The sequence below is a fragment of the Triticum aestivum genome, chromosome 7B (assembly GCF_018294505.1).
Source record: "Triticum aestivum cultivar Chinese Spring chromosome 7B, IWGSC CS RefSeq v2.1, whole genome shotgun sequence".
Classification (NCBI taxonomy): Eukaryota; Viridiplantae; Streptophyta; class Magnoliopsida; order Poales; family Poaceae; genus Triticum; species Triticum aestivum.
In genome coordinates, this window is record NC_057813.1 from 430930127 (window position 1) to 430954347 (window position 24221).

The window sequence follows — 24221 nt, forward strand, 5'->3', positions numbered from 1 at the left end:
TGCCATCAAAGAATTGACCTTGCAAGACAATACACACAATAGCCCAAACGGCGGGGTTATGTCCAAGAATATGCATTTTCATCTTATGCTTCCAACTAGAAAAATTAGTACCATCAAAGTAAGGACCTCTGCGGTGGTAATTTCCCTCGCTAGACGCCATACTCTCCTAGGTTGTGAAACCAAGGCTATGATCACCAAAATCTATGGAAATCAAGGAAAATGGAGATCATAGCTCTGATACCACTTGTAGGATCGAAAGTATGTCTAGAGGGGGGGGGGGTGATTAGACTACTTGACCAAATAAAAGTCTAGCCTTTTCCAATTTTAAGTCTTGGTAGATTTTAGCAACTTTACACAAGTCAAACAATCAACCTACACATGCACTTCTAAGAGTATAGCAGCAGAATGTAAATCATTGCACATGAAGGTAAAGGGAGGAGTTTGGAGGGAGCAAACGCAATGTTGACATGGATATTTTTGGCGTGGTTCCAATAGGTGGTGCTATCGTACATCCATGTTGATGGACACTTCAACCCACGAAGGGTAACGGCTGCGCGAGTCCACGGAGGGCTCCACCCACGAAGGGTCCACGAAGAAGCAACCTTGTCTATCCCACCATGGCCATCGCCCACGAAGGACTTGCCTCACTAGGGTAGATCTTCACGAAGTAGGCGATCTCCTTGCCCGTACAAACTCCTTGGTTCAACTCCACAATCTTGACGGAGGCTCCCAAGTGACACCTAACCAATCTAGGAGACACCACTCTCCAAAAGGTAATAGATGGTGTGTTGATGATGAACTCCTTGATCTTGTGCTTCAAATGATAGTCTCCCCAATACTCAACTCTCTCTCACAGGATTGGATTTGGTGGAAAGATGATTTGAGTGGAAAGCAACTTGGGGAAGGCTAGAAATCAGGATTTATGTAGTTGGAATGGAATATCTTGACCTCAACACATGAGAAGGTGGTTCTCTCTTAGAAAATGAATGCTGGAAGTGTACGCATGTTCTGATGGCTTTCCCCACGAATGAGGAGAGGGTGGAGGGGTAAATATAGCCTCCACACAAAACCTAACCGTTACACACAATTTACCAAACTCGGTGAGACCGAATCAGAAAACTCAGTTAGATTGATTTAGTTCATAATGTGACCATTAGGCATTTCAGTGGGACCGACATGTCAACTCGGTGGGACCAATTTCTTTAGGGTTAGAGCATAACGTAATCTCGATGAAACCGATTACACAAACTCGGTGGGACCGACTTTGGTAATAAGCTAACCAGAGAGTTGGTCAGGCAAACTCGGTGGGACCGATTCGCTCATCTTGGTGAGACCGAAACGTTATGAAGGGGAAACAGAGAGTTTGCATTGCAAACTCGATGGGACCGATTGCTCATCTCGGTTAGACCGAAACGTTACAAAGGGAAATAGAGAGTTTGCAATCCCATCTCGGTTAGACCGAGATCCCTATCGGTGACACCGAAGTGACTAGGGTTCCTGGCAGTGGCTATGTCAAATGAACTCGGTGGCGCCAGATAGATCAAATCGGTGGGGCCTAGTTTGACTTTTGGTTTGGGACATATGTGGATATGAGAAAGTGGTTGAGGGTTTTTGGAGCATATCACTAAGCATCTTGAGCAAGCAAGCCATTAAGAAACACATCATCCCCTTTTAATAGTATTGGCTTTTCCTATGGACTCAATGTGATCTTGGATCACTAAAAGTAAAATGTAGAGTCTTGAGCTTTAGAGCTTGAGCCAATCCTTTGTCCTTAGCATTTTGAGGGGTCCACATTCCTAATCCATGCCATGCCAATCATTGAACTTTCCTGAAATATTCATCTTGAAATAGCATTAGTTCAATGAGCTATATGTTGTTAATCATTACCAAAACCACCCAGGGATAGTTGCACTTTCACTGCTCCATTATACGTACGCATCCGGTTTGCTACTCAGAGTCATTCAGATTGGTGTTAAAGCTTTCATTGACATAACCCTTTAAGCCGAACTCTTTATCACCTCCATAAACAAGAAACATTTCCTTATTCCTCTAAGGATAATTTTGACCGCTGTCTAGTGATCCACTCCTGGATCACTCTTGTACCCACTTGCCAGACATGTGGCAAGGCACACATCAGGTGCGGTACACAGCATGGCATATCGTATAGAGCCTATGGCTAAGGCATAGGGGACGACCTTCGTCCTTTTCTCTTTCTTTTGCCATGGTCGAGCTTTGAGTCTTACTCAACTTCACACATTACAACTTAGGCAAGCACTCCTTCTTTCACTGATCCATTTTGAACTCCTTCAAAATCATGTCAAGGTATGTGCTCTATGAAAGTCTTATCAGGCGTCTTGATCTATCTCTATAGATCTTGTTGCCCAATATGTAAGTAGCTTTACCTAGGTCTTCCTTTGAAAAACTCCTTTCAAACAATCCTTTATGCTTTCCAGAAATTCTACATCATTTCTGATCAATAATATGTCATCCACATATACTTATCAGAAATGTTGTAGTGCTCCCACTCACTTTCTTGTAACTAGAAGTTTCTTGCAAACTTTGTATAAATCCAAAAGCTTTGATCACCTCATCAAAGTGTATGTTCCAACTCCGAGATGCTTGCTCCAGTCCATAGAAGGATCGTTGGAGCTTGCATACCTTTTAGCATCCTTACGATCGACAAAACCTTCTGGTTGTATCACATATAACCTTTACTCACGAAAACCGTCAAGGAAATTTTGTCTTGATATCCATTTGCCAGATTTTGTAAATTAAAAATGGAACAACTGCTAACATAATTCCAACAGACTTTAGCATCGCTATGAGTGAAAAAGTCTCATCATAGTCAACTCCTTGAACTTGTCGGAAACTTTTTTGCAACAAGTCGAGCTTCATAAATGGTGACATTACCATCAACGTCTGTCTTCTTCTTAAAGATCCATTTATTCTCAATGGCTTGCCGATCATCGGGCAAGTCCACCAGAGTTCATACTTTGTTCTCATACAAGGATCCTATCTCGGATTTCATGGCTCCTAGCCATTTGTTCGAATCCAGGCCCAACATCGCTTCTCCATAGCTCGTAAGTTCACCGTTGCCCAACAACATGACCTCTAAGACAGGGTTACCATACCACTCAGGAGTTGTACATACCCTCGTCGACCTATGAGGTTCGATAGTAACTTGATACAAAGTTTCATGATCATCATCATTAGCTTCCTCTTGAACCGATGTAGGTGCCACAGAAACATCTTTTTGTCTTGCGCTACTCTCTGGTTGAAGTAAAGGTTTAACAATCCTCATCAAGTTCTATCTTCCTCCCACTCAATTCTTTCGAGAGAAACACTTTCTCTAGAAAGGACCCGTTCTTAGTGATAAAACACCTTTCCCTCGGATCTGAGATAGAAGGTATACCCAACTGTATCCTTTGGGTATCTTATGAAGACGCATTTGTCCGCTTGGGTTCGAGCTTTTCTGACTGAAGCCTTTTTACATAAGCATCGTAGCCTCAAACCTTAAGAAACGATAACTTAGGTTTCTTGCCAAACCATAATTCATACAATGTCATCTCAACGGATTTAGATGGTGCCCCATTTAAAGTGAATGTAGTTGTCTCTAATGCATAACCCCAAAGCGATAGTGATAGATTGGCAAGAGACATCATAGAACGCACCATATCCAATAAGTTATGATTATGACGTTTGGACACACCATTACGCTGTGGTGTTCCAGGTGGCGTCAACTGCGAAACAACTCCACATTGTCTTAAATGATTGCCAAACTCATAACTCAGATATTCTCCCCTTTGATCGGATTGTAGGAATTTAATCTTCTTGTTATGATGATTCTCGACTTCACTCTGAAATTTCTTGAACCTTTTAAATGTTTTAGACTTATGCTTCATTAAGTAAATATACCCATATCTATTCAAGTCATCGGTGAAGGTGAGAAAGTAACGATATCCACCGCGCGCGTCAACGCTCATCGGACCGACACATCAGTATGTATGATTTCCAACAAGTCACTTTCCCATTTCATTGTTCCAGAAAACGGGATCTTAGTCATCTTGCCCATGAGGCATGGTTCGCATGTGTCAAGTGATTGAAAATCAAGTGACTCCAAAAGTCCATCGACATGGAGTTTCTTTACATGCTTTACACTAATATGACCTATGCGGCAGTGCCACAAGAAAGTGGTACTATCATTATCAACTCTACATCTTTTGGCATCAATGTTATGAACATGTGTATCACTATGATCGAGATTCAGTAAACCATTCACATTGGGTGCATGACCATAGAAGGATTATTCATGTAAACAGAATAACCATTATTCTCTGACTTAAATGAATAACTGTATTGGAATAAACACGATCTAATCATGTTCATGCTCAACGCAGACACCAAATAACATTTATTTAGGTTCAACACTAATCTCGAAGGTAGAGGGAGCGTGCGATGGTGATCACATCAACCTTGGAAACACTTCCAACACATATCGTCACCTCGCCCTTAGCTAGTCTCCGTTTATTCCGCAGCTTTTGTTTCGAGTTACCAATATTAGCAACTGAACCGGTATTTAATTCCCAGGTGCTACTAGGATTACTAGTAAGGTACACATCAATAACATGTATATCAAATATACTTTTGTTGAAGTTCCCACCCTTCTTATCTACCAAGTATTTGGGGTAGTTCCGCTACCAGTGACCGTTCCCCCTACAATAGAAGCACTTAGTCTCGGGTTTGGGTTCAACCTTGGGTTTCTTCACTAGAGCGGCAACTGGCTTGCCATACATGAAGTTTGCCTTCTTGCCCTTGCCCTTCTTGAAACCAGTGGTCTTATTAACCATCAACACTTGATGCTCCTTTCTTATTTCTACCTCCACGGCCTACCACGAACAGCTCCGGGATCATCTTCCTTCGTTGCATGTTATAGTTCATCACGAAGTTCTAGTAGCTTGGTGATAGTGTCTAGAGAACACTATCAATCACTATCTTATCTGGAAGATTAACACCCACTTGATTCTAGCGATTGTAGCACCCAGACATTCTGAGCACATGCTCACTGGCTGAGCTATTCTCCTCCATATTGTAGGCAAAGAACTTGTCAGAGGTCTCATACCTCTCAACACGGGCATGAGCCTGAAATACCAATTTCAGCTCTTGGAACATCTCACATGTTCCATGGTGTCAAAATGTCTTTGGAGCCCCGATTCTAAGTCGTAAAGCATGGCGCACTAAACTATCAAGTAGTCATCAGAACGTGTCTGCAAGATGTTCATAACTTCCATAGACGATGCTAGAGGGGTTGGCACACCGAGCGGTGCATCTAGGACATAAGCCTTCTGTGCAGCAGTGAGGACAATCTGTTGGGGAACATTGCAGAAAATAAATTTTTTCCTACGGTTTCACCAAGATCCATCTATGAGTTCATCTAAGCAACGAGTGATAGGAGTGCATCTACATACCTTTGTAGATCGCGAGCGGAAGCGTTCAAGTGAACGGGGTTGAAGGAGTCGTACTCGTCGTGATCCAAATCACCAATGACCAAGTGCCGAACGGACAGCACCTCCGTGTTCAACACATGTACGGAGTGGATGACGTCTCCTCCTTCTTGATCCAGCAAGGGGGAAGGAGAGGTTGATGAAGATCCAGCAGCACGACGGCATGGTGGTGGATGCAGCAGAGTTCCGGCAGAGCTTCACCGAGCTTCTGCGAGAGGGAGAGGCGTAGCAAGGGAGAGGGAGGCGCCAAGACTTCAGGGTGTGGCTGCCCTCCCCCCTCCTTTATATAGGCCCCCAGGGGGGGCGGCGGCCAAGGGGGGTGGAGTGCCCCCAAGGCAAGTGGAGGCCCCCCTCCCCTAGGGTTCCCAACCCTAGGCGCAGAGGGGGGCCCAGGGGGGGCGCACCAGCCCACCAGGGGCTGGTTACCCACCCACTTCAGCCCATGAGGCCCTCCGGGATAGGTGGCCCCACCCGGTGGTCCCGGTACAATACCGGTGACCCCCAAAACTTTCTCGGTGGCCGAAATTGCACTTCCTATATATAATTCTTTACCTCCGGACCATTCTGGAAATCCTCGTGACGTCCGAGATCTCATCCGGGACTCCGAACAACTTTCGGTTTGCTGCATACTCATATTCATACAACCCTAGCGTCACCGAACCTTAAGTGTGTAGACCCTATGGGTTCGGGAGATGTCAAGACCCCGACTCAATGCCACATCGATCTAGCATGTAACACCTCATATCACTTTGCGGCCTCACGCACGGTATTCCCACGGGTGTCGCCTTACCTTTGCCCGGGACCGTTTGCGCCTTTTGGCACACGTATATGACAGTGTCGCTAGCATCCATATGATAAGGAGCCCGGGCTGACATGGCTAGTCATAAACCCAAAGTGGCACAGACTTACAGCGACAGGCATCCATGACCCAGCATCGAACGTGTCGGTCATCAGCGAGTGAATCCAGGCTGTAGCATTGGGCTAGCAGGACTCCGGTGAACTGGGCTGTAGCGGGCTAACAGGACTCCGGTATCCATCGCGTGACATTTCCCCGAAGGGACAGACACAGGAACGAAGAAGGACACATGCCGGCCAGCCTAAGTGTTCCGGAGCAGTAGCAAGCTACCATGGCTCAGTGGAGACACTAGGAGACATTTCCCGGTAAGAGAGGCTACTAAAGATAGACAACTAGATAGTCAGATCCCACACATACCAAGCATTTCAATAACATACACACAATATGCTCGATATGTGCAAATACAACATGGCATCACAACATGACTCTACGACTCAAGTATTTAATCAATAGGCTCCGAGGAGCGAGATATTACAAACATGGGTCTCATGACCCAACAATCAGAGCATACAAGTCAAAGCACAAGCGGAAGCTATCATGTCTGAGTACAGACATCTATAAATGAAAAAGGCTGAGAAGCCTGACTATCTACCAGATCCTGCCGAGGGCACAAGATCGTAGCTGAGGTAACAAGCTAAACGTCGAAGTCCACGTGGAACTACTAGTGAGACTGAAGTCTCTCTGCAAAAACATAAATTAGGCAAACGTGAGTACAAATGTACCCAGCAAGACTTACATCAGAACTAACTACATATGCATCATTATCAACAAAGGGGATGGTGGGGTTTAACTGCAGCAAGCCAGCTTTGACTCGGTGGCTATCCTGAACTACGACTGCAATGTAACTCTTTTGAGGTGGCGCACACGAGTCCACATATTCACCAACCAATACACCACTATGGATCCGCTCCCGTCTCCCTACGAGAACGCCATCCATAGCACTCACGCTTATCTTGCGTATTTTAGAGTATCCACTTTCACTTGTCTATGAACTGATATAAGCAACCCAGAAGTCCTTTACCGCGGACACGGCTATTCGAATAGATGATGTTAACCCTGCAGGGGTGTACTTCTTCATACATGTTTCCACCACTTAGCGTCTGCACACGACATGTGCTCGGCAGACTTCAAGCGAAAGCCGACGTGGGTGTAGACCACGACCTACCTAAACACTCAAGTCTCTAGTCCAGGTTTATCGCCTATTCGGGTTCCATCCATGAGGAGATCCGGCCGGAGTTTCGCTCACAGCCCCAAACGATGTGAACAGGGTTCCCGAGATACCAAACGGGCATCCGGTACACTGTGCCACGTACCTACCGCATCACAGCCCACCCCTACGGTCAGCGCTGTCCACGGCCTCCAGTAAGCTACAAACACCAGAAACTACTTGCAACTCCTGGACAGAGGACTAGGGTGAATAAGAAGTCGAGCGGGGTCATATTTCAGGGCCCAATGCATGGTAGTAGCTGAATCATGGATCACAAACACAGAACTCAGTTCCTGAGGACGGCTGCAATGAGACAACCCACCATGTACTCCTACATGGCCTCTCACCGCTACCTTTACCAAATCGTATTCACACACTTAGCTCACACATAGTAGGACATGTTCACACACCTCTGATTCATCCCCGATGAATCAGACCTGACACAACTCTAAGCAGTAGCAGGCATGACAAACAAGCATGAATGAGTAGGCACAACAGGGCTCAAACAACTCCTACTCATGCTAGTGGGTTTCATCTATTTACTGTGGCAATGACAGGTCATGCAAAGGATAAAGGGGTTCAGCTACCGCAGCAAGTAACAGATGAATCGATGTTGTCCTAATGCAGTAAAAGAGAGCAGGAGCGGGAGAGTAGGATTGTATCGGAATGAACAAGGGGGTTTTGCTTGCCTGGCACTTCTGAAGATAGCATTGAGTCTTCATCAGTGTCAATGATCACATCATCGGTATCACGTCTATCGAGAGGGGACAAATACCGGCAACACAGAAAGGGAACACAATCAATGCAATGCACAATATGATGCATGATCATGACATGGCAAAATGAATGTGTTTTGGGCTAATGCATCTAGCAACAAGTTAAATGGGGTTGGTTTGAATACAAGATTCAAATTCAAACTCCATATGTGATTATTTAAATGCCATTCACTTCATTTGTCCTAAACAGTAGTGATAAGTTGTTCTAACATGCATGGAAATGGTACAGATGGATTCCTTGAATTTTTCTGATAATTTTTCATATATAAATTATTTAATTTGGAGTTACGGTTGAATTTCTATGATTTTTAGAAGTTTATACAATTTTCTGGAATTTCCTGAATTATTTTAAAACCAGAAAATGATTTATTGCGTCAGCACTAGGTCATGCTGATGTCAGCAGGTCAACTAGGCGGGTCCAGGTCAAACCTGACAGTGGGTCCCGCGTGTCAGTGACTCAGTTGGTTAACCGGGTTGATTAGGGTTAAACTAATACTAACGAAAATGTCAGCGGGGCTGGGCCCACATGTCAGTGGCTTAAATAATTAACTAAATTAATTAGTGTTAACTAATCTAACACCTAAACTAATTAACAGGGGCTGGCCCCACCTGTCATCGACCCAGGGGGGGGGGTTCCGCCGTGGTCAAGTGGGTCAACCCCACCGGCGACATGACGCCGGCGAGGCCAGATGCGGCGGCGGGCTTCGGAAATCGCCCTCAGGGCATCATTTCGAGCGCGGTTAGTTGCATTCAAACGCACGCAGTGGCACGCGTCGAACGGTGGTGGTGGCCGGAGCCGACGACGGCGAGCTCCAAGGCGGCGGCCGGAGTTCGGGTGTGCTTGGAATCGGCGTTGTGGTGCACGGTGAGACGAACGGGTGGGCTAGATCGGCTCCTGGGAGCAGCGCGAGCGCGATGACATGCTCAGGGGCAAGCTGGGCTTGCTCAAGCCATGGTGACGACTTCGCCGGCGGCGAGCACAACTCGGCTATGTGCATCTGTGGCTAGGGCGCGAAATCGACGCGGGGAGAAGAGGGGAATCGACCGGAGGCTCACAGGGGTTGTGACGGTGGCCTCGGGGAGCTCGGGGAGGCGTCAGGGAGGGCACACGGTCGCCGGCGATCTCGGCGGCCGAAGCTTGAAGAAGAGGTCGGGGAAGCCGCTGCAGGGCGCGTCCGCTCGTGTGGCTTGGCGGGGACGGTGTAGAGGTCAGCGGCGGAGCTTCTGGAACTGGCGGAAGGGCGAGGGAGGGCTGGTGGCTGCGGCTATGGCGAACGGCGGCGACGGCGACTCTCGGGTGAGCTCGGGGAAGGGAGTCAGGGGAGGGAGAGAGGGTGCAGCGAGTGAGGGAGAGGTGAGAGGGGGTCGGGGAGGCGCGTGGCGTCACCGGGGCGTCGAGGAGGAAGCAGGAGGTGGCCAGGGGAAGCAGGAGGTGGCCGAGGCCTCTCGGGCGCGCGCCACGCCTCGGTCCTTCTGGCGAGGAGGAAGACGACAGGGGGAGTGGAGATGGGCTGGGCCGTGCTGGGCCAGGTAAGTGGGCGCCAGGTAAGTTAGGTAGGTGGCCTGGTGGCCTTCTCTCCCTTTCTTTTATTTCCTCTTTTCTATTTCTATTTTCTGTAGTTTGTTTTGATTTAGTTTTAGACACTAAATCATTTTTTATAAATCCTGAGAATAATTGTGGACATTAACTGAATTATTACAGAGGCCCTCAACTATTTTCAGAATTGTTGGAGCATTTAAAAATATTAACAGTATTTAAATGCCCCAATTCAAATACAATATGGTTTAATCAAAAATCCAAAAATGTCTTGGAAAAATATCCATCATCTCTGGATATGGTTTTCACCCTTTTCCAGTAATCATGAACATTTTTGCAAACCAATTTGGGTTCTTTGAAAATATTTTGAAGTTGAACCTATTTGCAATGCTTTGGTGCTAGGGCTTGGTCATCCCCATTTCAAATTTCATAAAATTTAAACATGTTGCATGGATGCTAAAGCAAAAACAAACAAGGGCTGATCTGGGGCTGTGACAGCTCACCCCCACTAAACAAAAATCTCGTCCCGAGATTCAAGCGTAGGGTAAGGTGAAGGGGGAACGCAAACTAGTACAATCTTCACGATCCAGGTTGCACTTCAATTGAACGTTGATTCATTCACCATCATTGTCTCGAAGTCTTGCCTTGAGAACTCCAACTAACATGACAACGAGAGGAAAGGAAAGACCCTAAAAGAATCGTTCTTCTCGAAGGTCGAACAACTCAGGATTAACTCACAGAATGAGACATAGCAACATCTCTCGAGCTGAGAGACGAAGCACACACCCATAGGAATGGAGTGAAGCAGATGACAAGGGTTCACTAGGTAGACAACAATTTCAGACTTAAGAATGTGGTGACCGGTTGTCAACGTAGCGAGGAGTTGAATTGCCATGATACCATAACGATGCACCTTAGGGAAGGTGACTCGTAGAAATATCCAAGTGGCAAAAAGAATTACCTTTGATTTAAAGATCATTGAAACTCTTTAAACCAGCCTAAGGCAATTCTCGAGCAATCGTTTGGAGGGGGTCGGTAGAATGGCATACTCGGACTTGGATGATGTGGATTACCTTGTTGAAGACAACGTAATGGATGAATTTGCTTATCACCGGAAATGGAAGAGACCCATGGTAGAATGGCACATTGGCGGTGCAAGATGGGAACAAAATGCAAATGCTGGGAATGATTCTGGTAACTGGGGAAGAACCCAACAATAAAGAGTGAATTCACTGTTGGAGTGGTTATAGCATAACCGAGGAAATCTGGGGCAATCCTAGTTAGTGCCGATGATAACACGTAGCGCTTGTGCGTGCTCTCAAGAACTTGAGCATTTCCATAATCATCAAGTTTTTACCAACATCCGTGTCAAGGATCCTGGCAACACAACTTACTACCATGATGGCTAATGATGGATGATGCAGATGCAAAGGAAAATAACACTTTCTCAGATTTCACCTTAGCGAGGCCAAGGGGACGAAATCTGGATGATCGACCGAGAGACATTTAGCACTCCGCTTCTAATGTTCTCCTTGATGTGCTAGCGTAACCCATTCATAGATATGGTTTGATATCTAGAACATCAAGTAAAAAGGTCGGACTTCGGAACACAGAAATCCATAGGGGCAACTAGGGAGTAAATCCTACGAAATCCCTATGGGGAGGTGGCCAACTTCCTCAAACAAGATATTACAATAACAGGTCTTCCGGCTGGGTGTGTTGGCCACGACATCCACTTTACCGGTTATAGAGGGACCAATATTATAGTTCTTGGGAAATGCTCCAACCATCATATCTACCTGAGATTCAGATCTGGTTGGTGTCAGGATATTCCAGACTCATCGAGTCTAGGAAGAAAAACGAAAGTTTGCAACACAAATCGATGAGATGACGTTGTGAGATTCTCGGGGAATGAACTACGATAGTAAGCTCCAAAACATGAGCTAGTTCTGCTACAAACATGTGAACACGTTGTCCCAGACAAGCATGACCACGTGGTAGTCTTATAATAAAACACTACCGAGTTCAGGTGGGGAACCATCAACGAGGATATCAAAATCCTTGCATAAGGCATGCTCTTAAGAAGGAACTTCTTCTCCTTGAACAAATCAATCAGTGGCTTGGTGTGCTCGGAACACATATGGAATGAAGGTTGCAAGTCTCCAAACCATAGAATACTTCGCACATATGCATGACTAACTTGGGATGATTCCAGAGGAAGCAAAACTAACTTTCTCAAATTCACGGCGGCAACTTTCACCAAATGCACGTGTATAAGAGGAAGTCACTCCTTTCATTAACAAGTACTTCATGAGCTAGCATGAAGAAAATGCTTTCAAAAGTTTCCAACACTAGGTTGATGTTCAACATGATTCATGGGGGAAGACAAAATGCTACTGATGGGCTCAACAACAACTCATCGGAATTTCCATATCACTGGACTTCCACCATCATGTGAACACGGTGATAGTATTGGTCAGACCAAAGATGTAATGGTGTATGCTCGAGGGATCAACCACGAGTAAGACAACATTACGAGCATCGTTGGTACTGATTTGATTTGACAATAGCCCACACTCAAATCAAAGGGTTGATAAGACAATAGGTCCAGCAACTGATCACAGGGACCGATCGATGAAGATATCATCTTTCTTAAACACACACTACACAAGAATATCCCTTTGTAACGAACTAAGTCAGGCAAGCTTTTATCTTCCAACTCTCCAAGTTGTTGTCTAGCTTAACCAACTAGCTCAGGGATATCTAACACCGATTCTTGGAGAGAAGGTGGTTCACAAGAAACCAACTTGATCACGAGCTCAACATAACAGTCAGGGGACAGCCTGGCAATACTTCCGAGAAGATATTCGGAAAATCACGAACCACCGATATGTTACTAAGCTCGAGAACAATCTTGCTTTTCAGGGCAAGACGATATAATCAAATGAGAGAGGACTTGACAGAATCCTAACTCATCAATCGAAATGTGCACCAGGAAGATGAACAAGGTAGCACGATCAGTCTTAGAAGGATGATTCAAAAATCAACACGCTAAGAATGAGGTTATCGTCCATTTAACTACCAAGCAATGGAGTTGCTAGCAGTATTGATTTCACACACCACGATTCACTTGTCGGCATTCCGGTTACAATAACACAGGAACCGAGGAATGAACAATGATGGCAAGAAGTATCACTGTACCAAGAGTTCATAGGATGGTGTGCAATTCCTATAACAATCCCGATATAAAGATGGTAATACTCCAAGGTAGAGCGGAACAAAAGCTGGATTAGCAATTTGTTCTGCGGAGCACAACTTCTTTGACCCAATCCTGGATATGGAAGAGGTACTGGAGTTTGTTTCTCCTGGTCATTCTACGATAGAATGGCTTGACGGACCACAAGAGTGATAGGCATCGATAAACGAATGCACGCATACTCTTGACTATCAATTGATAGACGAAGGTCAGTAGACAACTAAAGAGGGACAACTCAAAGGAACATATAACTTTCTGAGTTGTGGGTGCATAGATTAGTATGTCGAACCAAGTTCAACATAATTCTTCCGGATAACCCATGCAGAAAGGTTGAGCTGGCAGAGTCACAATATAGCATGGAGAACTCATCGAGAGCACTCTTGTTGTCATCTTTTGGTTCAGAAGAACTCCTGCCAGGAATGGTTCATGGTAATTGGAAGAAGGATGTACCATGAACCTTGAGGACTATCACAAAGGTTACTAATATCCTAAAGGAACTAGCAAACACTATCAACATGAAGTAAGTAGAGTGAACCTCGGGTTCAAGAACCCAGGAATAGAATACCTACTACTAAGTAGCATCACGGAATGCTTTCGGGAATAAAGGCCAGAATGATCACACTGGGAACACAAAACGTTGCTAGATTACTAGGTGACTCCCTAAAACACCTAGGGTCATAATAATTATTCCAACATATATGTCGAGGCAATAAAGTACCTCAATTCACTAATTTGTGTGATTAATCTGACCAAAAGGACATCGGGAACGGGAAGAACGGATTTGCAAATGCATCAGACTGTTTAGAAACCTTGGATGACTCGGACAGCATAACGGCTGTAAATGCTCAGAAAAGATTTGAGACATTCACAAAAATGGTGGCATAACCACTCGGAAGCACAATATCAAGGTTTCGAGATCAACAATTAACATACGGAAGTGATAGGAACTGAAACGAGGCTTAAGTCCAACAATCTATAAGTCTACGGATTAGTAACACGTGATCCTGATAGAAAGAGGAGATAGCATAGTTCTTAATCCCCGTAGGAAAGATAAGATGACTCAGATCAGAAGGGCATGAGGTAAAGGAGTAAAAAGAGCCTTACGTTCCATCCCACAATCAATTCCCTTATATAACTAAAGAATTTCTAGACCCAACTTTAACCAGTTTGGCTTGGTAATCCTACAGGCAGTCAAGCTCTGATACCAACGCTGTCAGGACCCCGACTCAATGCCACATCGATCTAGCATGTAACACCTCATATCACTTTGCGGCCTCACGCACGGTATTCCCACGGGTGTCGCCTTACCTTTGCCCGGGACCGTTTGCGCCTTTTGGCACACGTATATGACAGTGTCGCTAGCATCCATATGATAAGGAGCCCGGGCTGACATGGCTAGTCGTAAACCCAAAGTGGCACAGACTTACAGGGACAGGCATCCATGACCCAGCATCGAACGTGTCGGTCATCAGCGAGTGAATCCAGGCTGTAGCACTGGGCTAGCAGGACTCCGGTGAACCGGGCTGTAGCGGGCTAACAGGACTCCGGTATTCATCGCGTGACATTTCCCCGAAGGGACAGACACAGGAACGAAGAAGGACACATGCCGGCCAGCCTAAGTGTTCCGGAGCAGTAGCAAGCTACCATGGCTCAGTGGAAACACTAGGAGACATTTCCCGGTAAGAGAGGCTACTAAAGATAAACAACTAGATAGTCAGATCCCACACATACCAAGCATTTCAATAACATACACACAATATGCTCGATATGTGCAAATACAACATGGCATCACAACATGACTCTACGACTCAAGTATTTATTCAATAGGCTCCGAGGAGCGAGATATTACAAACATGGGTCTCATGACCCAACAATCAGAGCATACAAGTCAAAGCACAAGCGGAAGCTATCATGTCTGAGTACAGACATCTATAAATGAAAAAGGCTGAGAAGCCTGACTATCTACCAGATCCTGCCGAGGGCACAAGATCGTAGCTGAGGTAACAAGCTAAACGTCGAAGTCCACGTGGAACTACTAGTGAGACTGAAGTCTCTCTGCAAAACATAAATAGGCAAACGTGAGTACAAATGTACCCAGCAAGACTTACATCAGAACTAACTACATATGCATCATTATCAACAAAGGGGATGGTGGGGTTTAACTGCAGCAAGCCAGCTTTGACTCGGTGGCTATCCTGAACTACGACTGCAAGTAACTCTTTTGAGGTGGCGCACACGAGTCCACATATTCACCATATCAATACACCACTATGGATCCGCTCCCGTCTCCCTACGAGAACGCCATCCATAGCACTCACGCTTATCTTGCGTATTTTAGAGTATCCACTTTCACTTGTCTATGAACTGATATAAGCAACCCAGAAGTCCTTTACCGCGGACACGGCTATTCGAATAGATGATGTTAACCCTGCAGGGGTGTACTTCTTCATACATGTTTCCACCACTTAGCGTCTGCACACGACATGTGCTCGGCAGACTTCAAGCGAAAGCCGACGTGGGTGTAGACCACGACCTACCTAAACACTCAAGTCTCTAGTCCAGGTTTATCGCCTATTCGGGTTCCATCCATGAGGAGATCCGGCCGGAGTTTCGCTCACAGCCCCAAACGATGTGAACAGGGTTCCCGAGATACCAAACGGGCATCCGGTACACCGTGCCACGTACCTACCGCATCACAGCCCACCCCTACGGTCAGCGCTGTCCACGGCCTCCAGTAAGCTACAAACACCAGAAACTACTTGCAACTCCTGGACAGAGGACTAGGGTGAATAAGAAGTCGAGCGGGGTCATATTTCAGGGCCCAATGCATGGTAGTAGCTGAATCATGGATCACAAACACAGAACTCAGTTCCTGAGGACGGCTGCAATGAGACAACCCACCATGTACTCCTACATGGCCTCTCACCGCTACCTTTACCAAATCGTATTCACACACTTAGCTCACACACAGTAGGACATGTTCACACACCTCTGATTCATCCCCGATGAATCAGACCTGACACAACTCTAAGCAGTAGCAGGCATGACAAACAAGCATGAATGAGTAGGCACAACAGGGCTCAAACAACTCCTACTCATGCTAGTGGGTTTCATCTATTTACTGTGGCAATGACAGGTCATGCAAAGGATAAAGGGGTTCAGCTACCGCAGCAAGTAACAGATGAATCGATGTTGTCCTAATGCAGTAAAAGAGAGCAGGAGCGAGAGAGTAGGATTGTATCGGAATGAACAAGGGGGTTTTGCTTGCCTGGCACTTCTGAAGATAGCATTGAGTCTTCATCAGTGTCAACGATCACATCATCGGTATCACGTCTATCGAGAGGGGACAAATACCGGCAACACAGAAGGGAACACAATCAATGCAATGCACAATATGATGCATGATCATGACATGGCAAAATGAATGTGTTTTGGGCTAATGCAACTAGCAACAAGTTAAATGAGGTTGGTTTGAATACAAGATTCAAATTCAAACTCCATATGTGATTATTCAAATGCCATTTAATTGATTTGTGCTAAACAGCAGCTATAAGTTGTTCTAACATGCATGAAAATGGTACAGATGGATTCCTTGAATTTTTCTGATAATTTTTCATATATAAATTATTTAATTTGGAGTTACGGTTGAATTTCTATGATTTTTAGAAGTTTATACAATTTTCTGGAATTTCCTGAATTATTTTAAAACCAGAAAATGATTTATTGCGTCAGCACTAGGTCATGCTGATGTCAGCAGGTCAACTAGGCGGGTCCAGGTCAAACCTGACAGTGGGTCCCGCGTGTCAGTGACTCAGTTGGTTAACCGGGTTGATTAGGGTTAAACTAATACTAACGAAAATGTCAGCAGGGCTGGGCCCACATGTCAGTGGCTTAAATAATTAACTAAATTAATTAGTGTTAACTAATCTAACACCTAAACTAATTAACAGGGGCTGGCCCCACCTGTCATCGACCCAGGGGGGGTTCCGCCGTGGTCAAGTGGGTCAACCCCACCGGCGACATGACGCCGGCGAGGCCAGATGCGGCGGCGGGCTTCGGAAATCGCCCTCAGGGCATCATTTCGAGCGCGGTTAGTTGCATTCAAACGCACGCAGTGGCACGCGTCGAACGGTGGTGGTGGCCGGACCTATGGTGGCCGGAGCCGACGACGGCGAGCTCCAAGGCGGCGGCCGGAGTTCGGGTGTGCTTGGAATCGGCGTTGTGGTGCACGGTGAGACGAACGGGTGGGCTAGATCGGCTCCTGGGAGCAGCGCGAGCGCGATGACATGCTCAGGGGCAAGCTGGGCTTGCTCAAGCCATGGTGACGACTTCGCCGGCGGCGAGCACAACTCGGCTATGTGCATCTGTGGCTAGGGCGCGAAATCGACGCGGGGAGAAGAGGGGAATCGACCGGAGGCTCACAGGGGTTGCGACGGTGGCCTCGGGGAGCTCGGGGAGGCGTCAGGGAGGGCACACGGTCGCCGGCGATCTCGGCGGCCGAAGCTTGAAGAAGAGGTCGGGGAAGCCGCTGCAGGGCGCGTCCGCTCGTGTGGCTTGGCGGGGACGGTGTAGAGGTCAGCGGCGGAGCTTCTGGAACTGGCGGAAGGGCGAGGGAGGGCTGGTGGCTGCGGCTATGGCGAACGGCGGCGACGGCGACTCTCGGGTGAGCTCGGGGAAGGGAGTCAGGGGAGGGAGAGAGGGTGCAGCGAGTGAGGGAGAGGTGAGAGGGGGTCGGGGAGGCGCGTGGCGTCACCGGGGCGTCGAGGAGGAAGCAGGAGGTGGCCGAGGCCTCTCGGGCGCGCGCCACGCCTCGGTCCTTCTGGCGAGGAGGAAGACGACAGGGGGAGTGGAGATGGGCTGGGCCGTGCTGGGCCAGGTAAGTGGGCGCCAGGTAAGTTAGGTAGGTGGCCTGGTGGCCTTCTCTCCCTTTCTTTTATTTCCTCTTTTCTATTTCTATTTTCTGTAGTTTGTTTTGATTTAGTTTTAGACACTAAATCATTTTTTATAAATCCTGAGAATAATTGTGGACATTAACTGAATTATTACAGAGGCCCTCAACTATTTTCAGAATTGTTGGAGCATTTAAAAATATTAACAGTATTTAAATGCCCCAATTCAAATACAATATGGTTTAATCAAAAATCCAAAAATGTCTTGGAAAAATATCCATCATCTCTGGATATGGTTTTCACCCTTTTCCAGTAATTATGAACATTTTTGCAAACCAATTTGGGTTCTTTGAAAATATTTTGAAGTTGAACCTATTTGCAATGCTTTGGTGCTAGGGCTTGGTCATCCCCATTTCAAATTTCATAAAATTTAAACATGTTGCATGGATGCTAAAGCAAAAACAAACAAGGGCTGATCTGGGGCTGTGACAGGAGACACGCAGACATGACCGAGACGGCTCTCCGGTCAATAACCAACAGCGGGATCTGGATACCCATGTTGGCTCCCACATGCTCCTCGATGATCTAATCGGATGAACCACGATGTCGAGGATTCAATCAACCCTGTATACAATTCCCTTTGTCAATCGGTACGTTACTTGCCCGAGACTCGATCATCGGTATCCCAATACCTCATTCAGTCTCGTTACCGGCAAGTCACTTTATTCGTACCGTAATGCATGATCCCGTGACCAGACACTTGGTCACTTTGAGCTCATTATGATGATGCATTACCGAGTGGGCCCAGAGATACCTCTTCGTCATACGGAGTGACAAATCCCAGTCTCGATCCGTGTCAACCCAACAGACACTTTCGGAGATACCTGTAGTGCACCTTTATAGTCACCCAGTTACTTGTGACGTTTGGTACACCCAAAGCACTCCTACGGTATCCGGGAGTTACACGATCTCAGGGTCTAAGGAAAAGATACTTGACATTGGAAAACCTCTAGCAAAACGAACTACACGATCTTGTGCTATGCTTAGGATTGGGTCTTGTCCATCACATCATTCTCCTAATAATGTGATCCCGTTATCAACGACATCTAATGTCCATAGTCAGGAAACCATGACTATTTTTTGATCAACAAGCTAGTCAACTAGAGGCTTACTAGGGACATATTATGGTCTATGTATCCACACGTGTATTACGATTTCCGGATAATACAATTATAGCATGAATAAAGGCAATTATCATGAACAAGGAAATATAATAATAATCCTTTTATTATTGCCTCTAGGGCATATTTCCAACACAATCCTCAGACTACAGACCTAGTCCGCATCACCGCTCACAATATCTTTCAACTTAGTCTTTCTCTAGGAACATATTAAAACAGGGAGCTACAACGTGGGCTATTGATCTACAACATAAATTTGCAAAGGCAACTTTAGACTATTGTTCATGATAATGAGTTCAATTAATCATATTACTTAAGAACTCCCACTCAAATCAACATCCCTCCGGTTGTCCGAGTGTAACACGATCCAAATTCACCAACACAAGTCCAGTCATCACGTGAGATCAGGTGGTTTCAATGGTGAGCATCTCCATGTTGATCGTATCTACTATATGACTCATGCTCGACCTTTCGGACTCTTGTGTTTCGAGGCCATGTCTGTACATGCTAGGCTCGTCAAGTTTAACCCAAGTGTTCCGCATGTGCAAAACTGGCTTGCACCCGTTGTATGTGAACGTAGAGTCTATCACACCCGATCATCACGTGGTGCTTCGAAACGACGAACTTTCGCAACGGTGCACACTTGGGGAGAACAAAAATTTATCTTGAAATTTTAGTGAGGGATCACCTTATAATGCTACCGTCGTCCTAAGCAAAATAAGATGCATAAAAGGATTAACATCACATGCAAATCATAAGTGACATGATATGGCCATCAACTCGTGTTTTTGATCTCCATCTCCAAAGCACCGACATGATCTCCATCGTCACCGGCATGACACTAGGATCTCCATCATCGTGTCGCCATCAGGGTTGTCACACCAACCATTCTTCTACTACCATTACTACCGCTTAGCGATAAAGTAAAGCATTACATAGTGCATAATGATTGACAACAGGTCATACAATAATTAAAGACAACCCTATGGCTCCAGCCGGTTGCCGTATGCATCGACATATAACTCGATATAAACTATTACAAACATGATCATCTCATACATCAAATATATTTCATCATGTCCATGGCCATATCATATCACAACATATCCTGCAAAAACAAGTTAGACATCCTTTAATTGTTGTTGCATATTTTACGTGGCTGGTATGTGTATCTAGCAAGAACGGTTCTTACCTACGCAAAGCCACAACGGTGATATGCAAGTTGCTATTTAACCTTCTACAAGGACTGCCTTTGTCGAATCTGATTCAACTAAGGTGGGAGAGACAGACACCCGCCAGCCATCTTTATGCAGCAAAGTCACATGGTTGTCGATGGAACCGGTCTCATGTACGTGGACATGTAAAGTTGGTCCTGACCGCTTCATCCCACAATACCACCGAATCAAGAAAAGACCAAGGAAGGAAGGAATCTGAATATCAACGCCCACAAACTCCTTTGTGTTCTACTCGTGATGTCATCTACGCATAGACCTAGCTCTGATACCACTGTTGGGAAATGTTGCATGGGAAACAAAAAAATTCCTACGCTCACCAAGATCCAATCTAGGAGATGATCATCTATGAGAGGAGAGATTGGATCTACATACCCTTGTAGATCGCTAAGAGGAAGCGTTAAGAAACGCGGTTGATGTAGTCAAACGTCTTCGCGATCCAACCAGGATCCGTCCCGCGAACTCCGATCCAAGTGCCGAACAGATGGCACCTCCGCGTTCAACACACGTACGGCTTGATGACGCCTTCACCTCCTTGATCTAGCGAGCAATGATGAAGTAGTAGCTCGAGTCCTCTGGCAGCACGACGGTGTGGTGACGGCGGTGCTGGTGGAATCTCAGCAGCGCTTCGCTAAGCACTACGGAGAGGAAGAGGGATGCGAGGGAGAGGAGAGGCAGCATCGTGGTGTAGAGATGTGCTCAAGGGTGTGAGTGCCCTCTCTCTACCTATCTATATATAGGGGAAGGGAGGAGGGGTGGCGCCCCTAGGGTTTCCCCTAGGGGGGTGGCGGCTAGGGCATATGGGATCTCCCCTAGGGTGACTTGCCCCCCAAGCCAGGAGGAGGGAACCCTAGAGGGGCGCCCCCAACCCTCCTCGTTACGTGAGATGGGGTGAGGGGGGCGCTCAGCCCCTTAGTGGGCTGGTTTTCCCCCTCCCCTTGGCCCATGCCCCCCCCCCAACACTTGCCAAGGCCCCATGGAACCCCTTTCGGTGCTGGTCATCACCCGGTACCCCCAGAACAATTCCGGACTCCAATACCTTTCGTCCAATACATCGATCTTCACCTCCGGACCATTCCGGAGTTCCTCGTCATGTCCGGGATCTCATCCGGGACTCCGAACAACCTTTCATAACCACCATAATGACTCAACTATACTTAAATTGTCGCCAAACGTTAAGTGTGTAGACCCTGTGGGTTTGAGAACTATGCAGACATGACTGTGACACCTCTACGATCAATAACCAATAGCGGGACCTGGATGCCCATATTGGTTCCCACATATTCTACGAAGATCCTATCGGTCGAACCTCGATGTCAAGGATACAACTAATCCCGTATGTAGTTCCCTTTGTCTATCGCTATGTTACTTGTCCGATTGGATCGTCGGTATCTCCATACCTAGTTCAATCTCGTTACCGGCAAGTCTCTTTACTCGTTCCGTAATACAAGATACCGTGGCTAACTCATTAGTCACATTGCTTGCAAGCTTCTTATGATGTTGTATTACCGAGAAGGCCCAGAAATACCTCTTCGTCATACGGAGTGACAAATCCCAGTCTTGATCCATGCCAACTCAACAGACACCCTCAGAGATACCTGTAGAGCACCTTTATAGTCACCCAGTTACGTTGCGACGTTTGGTACACATAAGGTATTCCTACGGTGTTAGTGAGTTGCATGATCTCATGGTCATAGGAACATATATACTTGACATGCAGAAAACAATAGCAATAAAATTGATACGATCATATGCTACATTTATAGTTTGGGTCTTGTCCATCACATCATTCTTCTAATGATGTGATGCCGTTATCAAATGACAACTCATGTTCATGGCTAGGAAACCATAGCCATCTTTGATCAACGAGCTAGTTTGGTAGAGGCTTACTAGGGACACGTTGTTGTTTATGTATTCACACATGTATCTGAGTTTTCGATCAATACAATTCTAGCATGGACAATAAACGATTATCATGAACAAGAAAATATGATAATGACCAATTTATTATTGTCTCTAGGGCATATTTCCAACACGGGCGACATAGCTCCACTCACAGCACCGATGAGGATGAAGAACGCTTGATTGCTATACTGATGAGCTCTTGTCGATCCCCGCCCATTCAGCACTACCATTGCGGCGGCTCAAATCGAAGCATCTGGATTCCTCCTACCACCTCTGATCTAGCCACAATGGCTAGAACCAAAGAGGAATAGAGGGAAAATAAGGATCGTAGATCTGTTTTATTTGTGGCGAACCAGCAAAGGAGACATTACTAGATATAATCCCTGCCTATGGCGGAACAACCGAAGGAGGGGGGGGAGAGAAAGGCCGGAATCAGTGGCGAGAAGTAGAGGGGCAGTTTGGCTTGCTGCCGGTATGGACTTTGTTGTAACGCTGGTTGCGGCTGAAAAGCCCCCGTGAGCTTAATGGAGTTTTCTTTCACCCCGCAAAAAAAGTAGAGGGGCAGAGAAGAGAGGCACTAGGCCAGGCAAGAGCAGCTTCAAGAAAAGACCCACAAACCGACCTAGGGACATGCATCTCCAATCGATAGAATGAAGCGAAGCTAACACACTTTCCTTTATGACAGGCAGGGACCACAATGGAACCTAGCGAGATGATCCAGTCAAAATTGCCAGCTACAGTGCAAATCGGTCGTTCGAGTCACTCCTGGGCGATTTTGCCCTGGGAGCTTAGTGATTTCGTAGATGTATCGTATGTGTAGCAGCGTTATTCACAAAAAACACACAAAAAAAACACATGTGAATTATGATAAAGTTGTGTTTATAGGTCTCTTTGGTACGCGGATATATTTGAGGGATTTGGAAAACCCTTCAATCGGATGCCAGGGTCATGACATGTCAAATATTACAGATATATTAAAAAAAACTACTCTTTAATAGGGTATAAAAATTACTTTCAATATGTATATTGCATAGGCCAAATGCAATAACTTCAAAACTAGGCACTAGTACACGATTGGGAAGAGGAAGGAGAAAAAAAATAAAGATGTATCAAAACTCTTGAAAGAATTTTCTTATGAGTGGGAGCTAATGCATGTATTTTCTCTAAAACTTGTATGAGAATTGCGTGCAATTATGTGATCAAATCCAATGGTCATTCATAGAAAAAAAAATCTTATGGTTGCAACTTTATATTCCTTCTATATCAATTGGTTATAGAAGGGCACAACTAAATATGTCATAGAAATGTTTCTTTTTTTGAACACGATACATTCGCAGACGCTCATACATATGCACATACATCCATCTTTTGAAATTCACGCACACCCTACCCTGAGCACCTTCAAGAAACTGAGTCGACATATCATCTTGAGATTCACGGAGTCGTCACAAACGCCTTCGTAGTCGATGAAAATGTCTCCTCCCAGCGAACACACAACCCCGAAAGACCTGAAATAAATCTAAAGAAATACGGCCACCAATACCAAGCCTAGAACTTGAATCCTGGTGGGTTGGTCCCACCACAAGAAATCTAACCATGTGAGCTACGCTCTTTGCCTTGGCTATTCAACCTAACTAAGCGTGTGCTGTTCGACACCATGTGATGAGTTAACAAGATATGCATCGTCGCTATCAAAACCAATAATATCCTTGTACAAACCTTATCCTGTCTTGGATATGATCTTGGACACACAGGAGGCTCGTGCACTAGAATATAGGATATGTGAAGAAAACATGCATGAAAATCAATCTTGCTACATGCTTCCATGAGTGACAGGACAACGCTTAGTAGAAGAACATGTATATTTTCTGTCAAATATAG